This window comes from Canis lupus, chromosome 8 (genome assembly GCF_003254725.2).
Source record: "Canis lupus dingo isolate Sandy chromosome 8, ASM325472v2, whole genome shotgun sequence".
Classification (NCBI taxonomy): Eukaryota; Metazoa; Chordata; class Mammalia; order Carnivora; family Canidae; genus Canis; species Canis lupus.
The window spans coordinates 32,610,799-32,624,094 of NC_064250.1; the positions used below are offsets into that span (position 1 = coordinate 32,610,799).

Sequence of the window (13,296 nt, forward strand, 5' to 3'; positions counted from 1 at the left end):
AAGGAGACCAACTACATCAACTGTAGGAAAAAGTACAGTCAGTAAAAATACTTCAGAGCAATTTTAAAATTTAAAAAAAATTGGGGGCACACCTGGATGGCTCAGCAGTTGAGTGCCTGCCTTCAGCCCAGGGCGTGATCCTGAGGTCCTGGGATCGAGTCCCACAACAGGCTCCCTGCATGGAGCCTGCTTCTCCCTCTGCCTATGTTTCTGCCTCGCTCTCTCTGTGTCTCTCATGAATAAATAAATAAAATCTTAAAAAACAAAATAAAATAAAAATAAATAAAAGAAAATTTAAAATCAAATTACTAAGAGGCAATGTAGTTTGTATTTGACAATAGGTAGGAGTATATCCATCCTAAATGTGCAACATCTTATTTTAAACAATCTCTCTTTGATTTTGTACATTTGATCACTTCTTTTATTTTTCAGTTCACTAATTTTGTCATTTCTAGGGTCCTTCCAAGAAATATTTTAATAATTGTGAAGTTAAATAGTTAATACACATAGAGAAAATATCTATTTGGTTTAGGAAGAAGGGAGCATTCCAACATCGGTTATACAGTATATCCTTTACTTCCAAATGTGGATTGATAAAAATAATCTCTCTTTAGCTGTAAGTTAGAACACTCAGCCAGGCAAACAAGGTGAGTCTCTCAGTACCATTAAGAACTTGTTCTCTATATGCAAATATTAAGTAAGTTCAGCAATTTTAAAATCCAAGGCGTATTTCCTGAGTGGGGTAGGGTGCATTGCTATGGGTTTATGTTTCTACTAAAGGAAGACATCCCTCACCTATAAGATTGAAAGATGACCCCACCATCCATGTGAAGTCTATTCTCCTTTCCTGTGTATAGTGTAAAGTTGGAGAGCATTGGAACCTGAGTCTAGCGCAACTTGCTCAATGGCTCAAATGGTGGACTCAAAGGAGACAGGTTGGTTGGCAGGGGGGTTGTCTGGACACAGAAAGTTGCACGAGGATCCAGATATTCCAGTCCTTGTGTCTGGGAAGCAGATCCCTTGATTTTCCAGGAAGTAGTTAGTCCTTGGTGCCTGTACCATTAGGCTAAATGGGCTTCTCTCACACACACACGGAGGGGAAAGCCGATGAAAGGATACAAATTCAACAGCCCTTTATTGTCAGCAAACAAAAAGGGGCACACATGTGCCAGTTTATAAATTACTGTTTTCATTAAAAAGGAGTTCAAAAATCAGGTTCCACTTATCATTGTTAAAACCTTAAATTTTTTTTAGCCGTATGATTTCATTATATGAATTACAGAACAGTAATAGAGTAATATTACTCTTAAGCCAACTCACTTAAATTTAAGACATTCAAGACCCAATAATGCATTAGGTTCTTTAGTTCAAGTTATGCAAATAATATACATTTTTTATTCAGCTTCCCACCAGGTTATACATGTATTATAAACACAACAAAGACCTCTTTCTTGTACAATATATTACTCAGAAGCCGGTGAAAAATAGAAGCCAAAATATTGTGAATTACATTCTCAAAATGGTTTGGCTTTGTACGACTAGCTGACATATTTTAAATGCTAAAGAGAAGCTGGGACTGGAAAGGGAAGTGTTGACTCACTGTTACCTACTACTGTTGTCATTCATACTGATGTTCTTCAATGTCTAAATCAGATTATTATCTTTATTTTCTTTAGAGTGGAACTAGCAGACCCAGCTTTGCTACATTTGGTAAATCAGCAGGGGGAATGGTCATCTCAAAAAGACAAAAATAAAAGAAGGGACTGAAACTTAACATAAATTACCATGGCTGTCCCTGAACTCAGAACTGGAGAGAACCTTTTTATTCTCTTACACAAAGCTGATGATGGAAGTCGATGTGTATTATTTCACAAGCATTGTTTCTTAAATATTTTGTATGGTTGCATAATGTAATGCATACATTTTTTTCAAGATACAGCCACTGACATATTAATTCCATTTAGGCTTTAAAAGACAAAAAAACCCCACTAAAGTTTAGAAAATTAGAAATACTGGGTTCTGTCATATGACAAAAACAGTATTTACGTTATTTATAGACTTAGCCCAAGAAATTAGATGGTAGGTGGTGAGATAGCTCTGTGTCCTTCCTAAGATTTCCATGTTTCCATTTATGTCCAATGTAATCAACTCGTGACTTGCTGAAGTGGATAAAATTAGCAAAATAATAGTAATGATGACATGGATTTTTCAGAAAAGTGAGCATAAGCATATTTATGTGTGTCTCTGAAATATACAGACAAATCTCATTATAATTTCACGCTTTAAAAATATCCCTTCACCGAGGGGGTTTTATTGTTTATGCTGAGCAAACTGAAAACAAAAATAAGAAAAGCAGAAAATAAGAAATTCGGTCCTTTGGCTTCATGACGTAACATGAGCTCTGTGGGAACGAGGGAGCATTCCTTTATACTTATATGCAATCTGAGCTCAGTGGCTTTTGAAACTCTGAAGTCCTCCACAAAACTCTTTCCTCCCTTTTTTCCCCTAAAAAAAGAAAAAAAAAACCCACCTCAACTAATTTATATAATCTCATCAGCATTTCTAACAGAAATTCTCACCTCAGATTCCTTCCTGCGATACAGTGGGTAGAACCAGTCTCTGGAGGACTTGGCAAATCACTCTCAGCCGTTCCTTCAAGTCAACAAGTGTCAATCAGCGTATAGTTCTTCATATGTGACAAAAAGGGCCGCGCTGGATGGCAGGCAAGCGCATTTTAAGATGGTGCATCATCTGTTTTGATGTTGCCAGTCTGCCCCTGAGTCTGTAGATGGCTTCTCTCTTAACAAAATATAGGCACAGAATCACATTTACTGTCATGACACATAGCAGTACTGATGATTAAAAGATTAAAAATTGCCCTTCCTCAGATTGCTATTAAGAATTTTAAAAAGACTGTGAGGTCAGAATTATTTCTTAATTGCATTTCACACCTGGTTAAGATAGTGTCTACAGCTGCAAGGAGATGAAAGGAATGATTGATCCTTGAAAAGAGAATAGGTAGGGTAAGCATTGGAAGCTTGAGAGCAAGGCACACTGGGGTGAAGTGAAAAGCAGAATTCACTTTTGGTAGAATTAATTTCTTGCCAGCATTTGAAAAAGAGGAAGGTAGCTCTAGAAGCAGCCTTCATTCTCCAATCTGGCTGCAAATCCCCCACCAAACAGTCTCACTGTAAACAGCAGATATTTTAGATGCAATTAGACTTCCGTGTGCCATGCAAACAGCTGGGAAGAGTTTCCAAAGTTTTCCCTTTTTAATTTGGGTAGAATACTAAGGAAATAAAATATCCTGACAACTTCTAGCGTTGTCTTGTGACTTTAAAAAAAAATCAGCCTGTGAAGTATCACTGCTCTGTTTTAGTCTAATGCTACTTCTATCTTTTATCCTTTTTAATTAGAAGGCAAATTCTCAGACCGCCAGGCCTAATCCCTACACAGTGGAACAAAGCCCAGCAAAGCCTTTGAACACTGTTCAGCCGGGCAGCACAAACCCTAGTAACTGTTGGCAGTAGGGGCAGGACTCTGACCCTCATCTCAGCCATTCTCCTGCAGCTCCTGATGCTCCCTGCCCTTCAGAACCCTATCTGTTGTTCTTCTGTTTAGACTGAAAAGACAAAAGAGGAGACAATGTGGGAAACCTAGAGGATTGGCTAGGTAGGATGCGGGGCGCTAGTGATGGATAGGGGCAAGTAAATGGAGTTTCACGGGAATGGACACAGTGGGGAGAATTGGATCACCAGATTAGGTCTTTAGGTTCAAGAAATTTCTTCATCCCTCACTAAATCTTTTCATGGACAATGCCACTTTTTAAACAATTGTTGCATTTCCAATTACTCCAGGAGTGTTCAAACAAATGCCCCAAACCCTCCATGAAAAGTTTGCTCATATTTTAAACTCGCCAGATGAAAATCAATAAAACAAATACCCCCAAATCAGTGGCAGACACTGACATCTCCAAAGTATTTACACTTGTAATAATATTTGAGTCAAGAGCATAATTTGAGCTCACTCAAGCAAAACATGCAACTAGAGAGAAACGTGAATTTTCAAAGCTAATGGGAACAATCATGAATCAAAAAGCCAAATTCCAAGTATGCAAATATGAAAGAGGATTGTTTGCATTTCCTACTCTGGCTAACTGTGAATTATTTCAATAGTGGAACAACAGATGCTGCAAACTCTTCCAAATTTTTCTTAGATGGAGCTACGTATATGTGGGAATTCGGTCTGCTGCCAGGATTTTTTGAGAGTTGTATCAGGATTTCTGAAAGAGATATGCATTTTCTGTTTTTTGAAATATATGGGACAGACATTGCAAGGAAAGCAGGGGAAACCTTCCCACCCCCCCCCCACCCCCCCACACACACACCGAAACTCTTTACTGGAAAGATTTTTAGCTGTCCCTCAGACTCTTAGACACAGCAGGTTTCACAAAGCCACTTTCTTTTTTCCCCTTCTCATGTCTGCAGAAAAACCCATATATGTAGTACAATACTTAACCCAATCATCATGGCTGTCTTTGTAACCAAATATAAATTGTGTTACTGACCTGGGTTTGGGTGATTAAGAGGTTAATTTAAATCAAGGCAAAGGATTCAGTCAGCAGTTTAGATGAACGATGGCCAATAAATATGTGCCTTTTATCGTGTAATCTCAAATTCAAAGTTAGGGTTGAGCCACTTTTAAGGAAGCTCCCATTTTTAAAGCTCTTAGTGTGACGGATGTAGCGAGTTTTATATTGAAATTAAATATGATTTGGGAATCTTTTAAATGTGAGCTTTACATTGATTTCTAGCATATTTATCTTGAGGGCATAGGTTTATCTTTTTAAAGGATGGCAATGTATGTATTATAGTCCATTTCTATATAATATCTATTATTCAAATGACAAATCCAGTATCTTCCCCAACATTCTCTATGCTGTGTCAGCAGATCCTTTCTTCAGGTCAAACAGTGGTAAAGTAGGTGAAATGAACGAAGATAATCAAATACAACTAGACATAGTGTTTCACAAAGGATGATGCAGCATTATTGACAGTCTTCTTTCAGACTGCTTCTGTGTTGTCCGTACCTTTGATATCTTCCAAAAAACGTACAACGTGCAGCCACCTACACTAATGTCCTTTAAACATACCTTAGCTTCATTTTTTTTCTTTGTCTTATTGAAAATGGTCTGAAAAATTAGGATACACTAAATATTTCAGGGGCTCGAGGCAGTGATCACATTTTCCAAATAAAAATACTTTGAAAAATTCAAAAATATTCTTTGAAAAGCTAGAAGCCTTTTAAAGAAATGGTCTAAATGTCTGCACACATTTCACCATCTAATGCTCCAATGGAAATGATCAATAAATGTTTGCATAAAAAACAGTAAATGTATTATGCTTGTGTGTCTTTTAATAATCACTGGAAATCTTTACCCAGTGGGAATTATTTCTTGTTGTCCTGCATACACGTGCTATCTTTTGCAGAACTTCTTTTGAAGTTCTGTGGATAACATGCTGCAGTGACATTTAATACTACATTTCCAAAAGACGGTTCTGGAGACTCAGAGAGTCCTAGAAATGCACACAGAAGCAACAATCAACACTCTTCCCATAAATCAAACCTGGCATCACTTCCATCAGGGAATGTCTTTTGTGTTTGTTTTTGTTGCCACATCACTGTCATCTACCTACTTACCTTGATCATACGTATGAATTAATTTTATTAGAATATAATGTGAAAGAATCTAGATCAGTGAAAGCCACAGCTTTTGAAAACCGCCTTTTCTTTTAAGAAACTATGACTTGCCTGAACACTGATAATGCAGTGTACCTTGTTATCCAATGTGTTTGAATATGCTCATTAATACTCATTAGAGTGTGAAAACTAAAATATCTACCATATTTTCTATTTTTCCCTTTCTTAGAATTCATATAATTTAGTTGTACATATAGCTGTGAGTGGATAGGGCTGCCAAGGTTAAAATATTTTTTGTGTGGCTTAGTTCTTGTTATTGTTATTCAGTTTATTCCACTGAATTAGGCTTTCTTTACCAAGAATAAAACCTTAGAGGGTTTCTGAAGCTTACAATGTAAATGACCACAAATACTAAGCTCAATCAAAACAAATACTAAACAACAACAACAACAAAAAACCAAACCCCAAAAAACACAAATCCCACCCTTAATTCTGTATTCTGATCCATCAGTGACTGTATAACTGTATCATTAACGATGTTCTCTAACTGGGGAAGTCCCTACCCTAGAGTGTAAAGGATCAAAGAAAACATTCTTTTCTGTCTGGTACACTTAGTAGTCCTGCCTCCCAACAGTGGGATAAAAGGAACTTGCTAAACTGTTGCCATTTTGCAACATCTGCTATAATTCCCCTAAATCCAGATTTGTCTGACACAGAGAGGCCTGTTCTTACATCATTGCCATGTGACAGTATAACACCAGTCACATCAAGCTTGAGGATTGCAGCTTCAGGCTATGATAATATGAAGAAAACCTTTTTGCCTAGGGCAAAACACTTGTAACAAAGTATTATTCATCTGGCCAATTTAAATCTTCTCTCAAAAAGGTACCCAGAAACATATGCAGTATGCCTTTGTAAAAGGCTCGAGCAGCTCATAGGCAAATGACCTGAACCAAGACTACAAAACCTAATGTCCTGATTAATTACTGCTAAGCGGCTCTGATACACAGAAAAGAGAATGCTGGTACTAATCCTTAACCCTGTCCTACATTCTCAAAATAGCCAAAACACTGCTGACAGTTAGAAAAACAAACCTGTCTATGTTTAAAAAAAAAAAAAAAAAGTCATACATTATCACTCAATGCCCTCTACCTAATAAAACCGGAGGCAGACAGATTAGGGAGTTACTAGTCCAGGGGGCTTCTTGGGACAAGGACTCCGCCTCACAGAAAGAAGACAATTTGATTAGGGAGGAAAAAGTACCTAACAACCACAAAACAATCCCCAAACAGAAATATTTAGGGTATTCTTATTTTTAGGGTTCAGCTTCCAAGAGATTGAGCTTGCTTGGCAATTGTTCCGTAAGAGTTGAGCAACCTTAACACAGCAATGCCTTGCTGATTAACCTGGAGCAGAGATTGCTGTGCTTAGAATTTTACTAGGAAGGGGTGCTTGAATTTTTTTACCTATAAAAATAAGAGGATGCTTATATTTCACCTTAAATATCAGACATGTTAGATTTCAAACTATTTGAATTGGAAAGCTATCTTGGCTTCATCAACCACTCTCAAATTACATCTACCTTTATTAATAAAGCAGACTTCTAGAGTCCTTGTTATTTTTGCTGAGCAAGAAATAAATGGCTAAAAGAAGAAAGTCCTACATAAGGGAGAGGGAAATTGCTTATCTTAGCAAATTTCTTTCTTTCTTTCTTTTTTCTTTTAAATCAAAAGGTCTCTAAAATGCAGCTCATCTTATTATCAGCCATAATACTATTATATTATAAGCAAATAGAATTTAAAAAACTTCCATTGGACTTTATGTAAAACAGGGCACTTCAATAACACTAATTCAGAGCAAATAATGATCTTGATGTATTTGGAATACTGTTCTTAATCTGACACTATCCTACAGGTACACCCTCACCCGAGTTCTAGGAAATAGCAAGGAACAGGGAAGCCAACTGAGGCTGGGGTTCTGAAGGTCCAGCCTAACTAGGGTCAGGGTCATTTTACCTCTAGGTTGCCCCCAATGCAAAGGAGAAGAGACATATTTTCACAGCAATGCAATTGTTATCAAGTCTAATTCCGTTTCAGATTTTCAAGAATATTTCTATGTGTGAGCACATAATTTGCAGACACAAGCATTTTCACGTGCCATAGCTACCCGCACATTGTTTAACAGACTGTATAGGAAATAGGTTTCCCACCTATTTGGACTAAATGCTGATGCTGATCACTGGAGAGAATGCATGATGTCAGTTCAGCATCACAGCCTGAGTTTGGATGGTCTGTGCCGTTTTAAGATTTTATTTATTTATGAAAGAGAGAAAGAACGAGTGGATTAGGGGCTGAGGGAGAGGAAGAGGGAGAAAAGGAGAGCTGGCCAGGAAGCTCGACATGGGGCTCAATCCTAGGACCCTGAGATCATGACCTAAGCCAAGGCAGATACGTAACAGACAGCCACCCAGGCACCCCCGGGTCTGTGCCGTTTTTAAAAGTATATTTCTCTTGTCAACCCCTTCTCCTCCCATTTCCCACCTTTTTTCTCTGCCTCTCCCTTCCTCAACTGGTCCCCAAGGGATACACTTTGATTTCCCATCATTCCTCAAGCCCCTTCTTTCTGAATTAGGGTGACTCACCTTTTCATTAATGAGGGTTCAACTTTGGAGTCACTTCATCTTGGTTTATAACAAACCCATAATTCTGAGCACCATCTGCTCCTGGACATGATGACCTTTGATAGAGATTGTCCTTCCTGAAACTGAAGCTGACTCTATTCAGGGCAGAGTAAAGAACCAAATCTTGCTGCGTTTCAGGACTGGACATCCAACTTGATAATCCTTCGGAAGTGAAAGAACTGCTATATTAAAATACTGCCAAGATTTGACACCATTTAGAGGGAACCTCTCCTCTCAGTTAGTTGCAGATTTTTTTGCAGATTAAAAAAGATAAGTTTGAAAATCACTGCCCTTCTTGGAATTGAACTGAAATGTTATTAAGGATTGAAAAGACTCAAGTAATTCCCTTTATCTGGTCTCCCTTTTACTTATCAGTTTCCCTAAGGTGTGGGGAGTATAAAGGAGAGCACATAAATTTTGTGTTAGAGAGATCCAGAGTTCAAACCTGGCTTTGACTTATCAGCTGCATGGCCCTGAGTGAATCACTTGATGTCTCTGAACCTCAGTGTCCTCAGCTGTAAAATGGGGCTAAAAGTGGCCTATTACACCAGGTTGCTTGGAAAATTCAATGAGATAATGAATGTAAAGCAACTTCTTTAACCAACCTCAGCAATCCTATTAGGCATTATAATCTCCATTTCACAGAGCAAGGGTGAATGATCCAGGAAGGTTAAAGCACTTTCCAAATGTCACAGTCACATCACAGGTGTTTAATAAGTGGGGGCTATTTATAATCATCAAGCCAAAGAGCGTGGGTTCTCACCTACCTCCAAATAACTGAGGGCCTTTGCTCTTAGGGGCGAGGCAGCCTAACTTCCTTTTTGACTAGCTCTTCAGAGACCTTGCCAAGAAAGCACAAGACAAAGCAAAACACCTTCTCCTCCGCATTTACCAACCTGCCACTTTGCAGTAGACCTTTTTGAAATTTTACCTCTTTTACCAACCCAACAACCCTTTGAGTTATGATCTCTTTTCACTGAGCAGGATCCAGTGCCCGAGAAACGTTCAGTTGCTTGCCAAAGGTCGCACGCGTTCATTATGGTGGATCCAGCTTTGTCAGTCCCAGCCTCTCTGCCCTGGGGGCCATGCTCTTTCCACTTACTGCCCTCACTCACTGTCCTTCTGCTCAGGGACTCGGGGGCAGAGAGTGCTCACGTGTTGGAGAAAGAATGGTTAAACCTTTGGCTGGGGGGGGGGGGGTGTCCTCTCCAGCAGGTGCCAGGAACCCCCAAGAGGTCCTCTATAAACTCAGGAAAACTACAAGGTTTTCTGGAATGAAGTTTAGATAGAAACGAATCTTAATTTCTTAAGTAAAATTAGAAATCAGGGTTAAATTACTAGCTCACTAAACAGAAAGGACAAATGCAGGAGAAGGCATTTCAAGGTTTCGCAAAAGAAAAAAAAAAAAGAGTGACAAAATTACAAATTATTTCCAGAAGAAATAGGGACCTGAAAGCATATATTTTTAATTGTATGTACGCTAAAATGATTTTTAAATTTGCATATTTAAAGATCAGGTTCATAATAATAGAGTTACAATTGCTGATTCCCACTATTCCTCTTTCTTTTCCATCTCAAACTTCATATCCTCTCTGTCTCATTAGGGACTGTGATTAGAAGACAGAGAATGAATTGAAATGACTCCAATGGGTAGGGTATATCCCTGCCTTCCCAAAGATCCTCAGGTGATTAAAGAAATGGGCATATGAATCATCTGGGGATCTGGTTAAAATTCAGATTCTGGCTCAATAGGTCTTGAGATGGGACGAGACCTACCATTTGGCTTTGCCAATAACAAGCAAAGAGCTCAGATGACATTAGTGCAGACAATGAATCAACTCCGTTCGATCGCTTGAGAATGTCCTGGTTGAAGTCAGGCTGCTAACTCTATATCATAAAGTATTGCTCATTCCCAGACCTCAGAGGAACCCTACCCGGAGATTGTACACAGCAGACGGGTTCGGCCCACAAATTAGAACAAGCTGTTCAAGTTAGAGAAGGTAGGCAGCCGGCCGCATAGATCCCCACCTTTCATCAAAAAGGTCAGGAAAAGAGAGATTTGTCAGTGACCTAATAAGCCCAAGTCATAAACTCTAGATAGGGACCAGATCCTGATCCTCTTAAAACCACATTTCCTATTCAATTAGAATGTAAAAGGTGAACAATTGGCTGTTGGTAGGACTCAATGGATAGATGCTGGTACTGTGAGTTATCAGAAAGGTACTGTGAGTTATCAGAAAAGGCAAAACTAGAGCAGACCAAGTACAGAACAGAGAGAGGGAATGGGAGGGGTAGAGGGCTTCCCTCCCCATTCTCCTTTTATTGTGATTTTTCTGGCCACGGCCAAGTGAAAGAGACTCAAGTGGGTGAGTTACAAAACCGGCTAAGATGAAGGACATGAATTCTGCTGGAGGGAGCCGGAGGGAACTGTAAGAAGAAGGCAGCCACACTTGGAGGTAAAGCAGGCTTCGTGGGTGCTGCACAAGGGCTGAAATTTTGGCTGTCTGCAGGCAAAAGAGGGGCTGGAACTGTTTAAAAAAAAATTTTTTTTTTTTAAAGACCTGCTACATCCTAGTAGCTAGGCCATATATTGTCATATGTTAAAAGGATCACCCAGGGGCAGATTTGGCTTGAAGCTGAGTTGAGAATATGATTGAGAACTGGAAAGGTTCTCATGCCCATTCCCTGGAAAGAGTGAACTACATTCGACTGAAACCCACCTGCCCTCCTCCTCCCAGGTGGGAGGGGTATTTAACAAGGCCAACATGGTCCTGTGATTTAGGGTGTCCCGGTGGGGAATTTGATGGGAGGGTACCAACATGGATCGGTTGCTCTTGTCTACTAGCAGGACTCTCTCTTGCACAAAAGTTTTTAACTTTTGGCTGAATGGGCACATGAGCCTATGTGAAAGTACTATGTTCAAGTGTTCTATTAAATAACAACCAATTGTCTTCAATTCTTAAAGAGCAAACGAAAATCATTTCCTGTTAGCTATTAAAATACATGCTTTCTTATGAGACTCGCAGACCTGCTTCCTGTTTTCAGAAGTTGGACAGAGGGGGTGGCAGGAAAGTAGTGTCATTGTAAAGCCCTGCGATTCACCCCCATTTTGGCCAGCTACCATTTCACGTTGCTAATGCCCCCTTGAATCTGTTAACATTTTTTTCCTGAAAACTTTCTTAGTGGATGCGAAGGAAAAAAAGGGGGTGGGGGATAAAGGCTACTGTCAAATTGATTAAGTGAACGCTCATTAGAGAAAGTAACAAGAGGTGAAATCTGCATATGCATTGCAGAAATGTGTCTGATCTTGCTAAGTTGTAAAAAGACAAAAGGGCTGAAAATCTCCCTAGCTGGAAGTACTTGAGGGAGAACTGGGGGAGGGGAACGTTCTCTCAGAGTGACTGTCCTTCATAAACACAGGCTAGAGCAGCCACAGTCTGCAATACTTTGGTATATATTTGGAACTTTCTTTTCTAGAAATTTCTACTACAAATATAAACGAATTAACCTGACTGTTCCTAGAATACACTGGTCACTCCATTAATTTATTTTAATCTGAATTTTATTTCCTCCTTTTCCTTCCACTCCTCAGGAGATCTTCCCCCCCACCTCCCAACCCCATATACAATATTCTATCGTACCAGAGAACCTAAAGCGGTTGGTTTCATGTCACTGGGGGCATAAACTGTTTCTGTCCAGTGTAGAACAGATTTTTTTTCTTCCTCAGTTTAAAAAGAAAAACAGAGTCAACTATTTTTGTTTTGATTTTTGTGGTTGTCAGAGGTGGGGCAATCCTTACCAAAATTCTCCCTAGCTTACTGGCCTAGACAAAAAATTTAGAATGAGGGTCAAGGCTCTAGGTAATCAATATTGATTTTGAGCAGGTCCCCTGCTCGCTATAAAGTGGTCAGCTTGGTAGTGTAATTACAGTGAACTGTTAAGCTGGTAACTAACTTAAGCAACACTTTAAAAAAGACAACATATTTCTAATTCCTCCCATCTGTGGGAGCGGCCTAATATTACAACTTTAGAGTGACGCTCATGATTTCTGTTAGTATGCATTTTTGTGGACAAAATTTTGTGGACAAAATTTCATAAGTAATGTGAAGTGTGGTGGTTCTATGAATGTTCACTCTCATGCATTGCTTTGATTAGCTTTCTGCTTTTCTACAAACATCTCGAACTCACCTCCTCCTCTCCAGAAACCTAATCAGAAAATTCCTTACTGAAAGAGATGATGGTGTTGATCTTAACCTGGAGAATGAACAGACTTCAGGGCTTAGTCTGAAAAGGCAAGGTAGATAGTGACTTCCAATGTGCCTCAATTGACACAAACCTTAATTTAAAAAGTTAAAAATAAGAAAAGCACAAGCTTGACATCTCCTAGGTTTAGAAAAAAGACAGCCTGCATGAGGTGTGGACCAGATTGTCCTGAAGATTTGAAAGGAAATGAACAATAATAATAATAATGCTTTGCCAGAGGATGTCCTTTGAAATATCTGCAGATTGCAACAAAGCGATTCTTCCCATATGTGGGGTTGTCTGGGCTGTTTTGCACCATTATGTGCTTTGGAGATCCTTGTAATTACAAATTTAAGACTTAAATCCTCAGTTCTTCTTTATATTTCTAAACTACCCCCATAGGTATATTTACTTCCTTCTTTTGTCAAGCTTAACCATTTCCAATTACCTCAGATTCTAAAGGGAAATGTGATGGTGAAATTCCTGCACTTGTAATGACATTTATTAATCTAGTTCTGGTGAGAAATGTTGAATGTCTTGCCTTCCCAAATCATACATTTTAATTCCAAACACACCTCCAAAGAAAATTGACATTGTTTAATTAAAATGAGGGTGCACATTAATAAGAAAGGATATCATTTTGTTATTTATATATAATTTTATTTTGTTAAAAA

At 38.9% G+C, this 13,296-nt stretch overlaps 1 long non-coding RNA gene across 1 annotated transcript in view; it reads right to left on the bottom strand.

Moving 5' to 3' along the window:
- LOC112657399 (uncharacterized) overlaps positions 1 to 13,296 on the bottom strand; it is a 47,146-nt gene that overhangs the window by 851 nt on the left and 32,999 nt on the right. The window contains exon 3 of the long non-coding RNA XR_003134979.3: positions 2,580 to 2,799. This is a non-coding gene — a long non-coding RNA (uncharacterized LOC112657399). The remainder of the gene's footprint in view (positions 1 to 2,579; positions 2,800 to 13,296) is intronic.